Here is a 1,722-nt window from a genome sequence, read left to right as displayed (position 1 = left end):
ATTATGCTTATGTTGGTATTCTTGATGGTATCCCACAAGCCCCTTAGTTCTGTTCATTTTTCTTCATTTTTTTTTTTTTCTTCCTGGTCCATGGACTGGATTATCCCAATTGACAAACCTTGAAGTTTGCTATTACGTTGTTCTGCCTGCTCAAGTCTGCGGCTGAACCCCTCTTAGGAATTTTTTTGTTTCAGTTATTGTACTTTTCAATTGCAGAGTTTCTATTTGATTTCTTTTTATAATTTTCATTGGATATTCTCCATTTGGTGAGACATCATTCTCCTGATCTCTTCTAGTTCTTCACTCATGGTATCCTTAGATCTCTAAGCATATTTAAAATAGTTAATTAAAAGGCTTTATTGAGTAAGCCTATTGTATGGGCCTCCATGTGAACAGTTTCTATTAATTTCTTTTTTCCTGCATACAGGCACACTTTCTTGTTTTGTTGCATGCCTCTTTTTTTAAAAAAGTGGACATTTTGAATATTATAATGTGGCAACTCTAAAAATCAAATCCCCCTCCTCATGGTTTGTTGTTGTTTGTTTAATGACTTTTATAAGCTAATTTTGTAAATTCTGTATTCTTTGTCATGTGTGGCCACTGGATTCCTTCTTCCATGCACTTAGTGGTCAGCCAGTGATTCAACAAAGAATTCCTAACATGCCTGGAACCAAAAAAAAAAAAACACACACACACACATTATTTCAGTTTTTACTGAGAAGTTCTGTTTATATTGGGGTACATCTTCAACACTCAGTCAGGCAGTTTAAAACTCTGCCTGAGCCTATATTACCTTCTTGCACAGAGCTTGGAGGTGAATCAGAGGTGAGAGCTTATGGCTTTCTCGGTTCTTTTCTGAGCATGTGCACAGCCCTGGACATATGTATGGCCATTCAGATTCCCAAGAATATGTAGGAGTTTTCAAAGCCCTTACTCCCTAAAGCATCTCACTTTCCAGCTTCTCCTCCCAAGTTTTTCAGTTTTCTATTGTTTGCCTCAAGTGTTATCCCTCCCCATGTGGGAGCACCTAAAACATTTGCCTTTAAATATTTTTGGCTACACTCCCAGAATAGCCATCTCAACCCTGGGAGATTTTCAAGTTAGATAAAATAAAAGCAAGTCCTTTGAGTCTATCCTCAAGGGAGTCACCAGTCAGGTCAAAACAATCCACCAGAATTCTTTGAGAATAAGCTCTGTTCTACTCCCTCCAATGCTGGGTACTTGTTCCAGGAGTGAGCGCTATTGTCTTCAAAGCCACTGCCAAGCCTGGGTTTGGGAGATAGTTTAAGTTTAAGTGCCACAAAGTTCTCTTACTGAGATCCAAATATATTTTCTTGATTAAGGATTCCCCTGGTTACTGTAAGATTTTTATTAGTTTCCAGAGTTCTGAAGAAGTTGATTCTGACAGTTTTTGCTAGTTTATTTACTGCTTTTATGAAGCAATTAATTTTTGAAGTTCCTTATTCTGACTTTTTTTATTTTTTGAGACAGAGTCTCACTCTGTCACCCAAGCTGGAGTTCAGTGGAACAATCTCAGCTCACTACAACCTCCACCTCCTGGGTTCAAATAATTCTCATGCCTCAGCCTCCCCAGTAGCTGGGATTGCAGGAGTGCACCACCACACTTTTTTTTTTTTTTTTCATAGAGACAGGGATTAGCCATGTTGGTCAGGCTAGTCTTGAACTCCTGACCTCAAATGATCTGCCTGCCTCAGCCTCCCA

Source organism: Mandrillus leucophaeus, unplaced genomic scaffold (assembly GCF_000951045.1).
Source record: "Mandrillus leucophaeus isolate KB7577 unplaced genomic scaffold, Mleu.le_1.0 Scaffold661, whole genome shotgun sequence".
Taxonomy (NCBI): domain Eukaryota; kingdom Metazoa; phylum Chordata; class Mammalia; order Primates; family Cercopithecidae; genus Mandrillus; species Mandrillus leucophaeus.
This window is presented reverse-complemented; position numbering follows the sequence as displayed.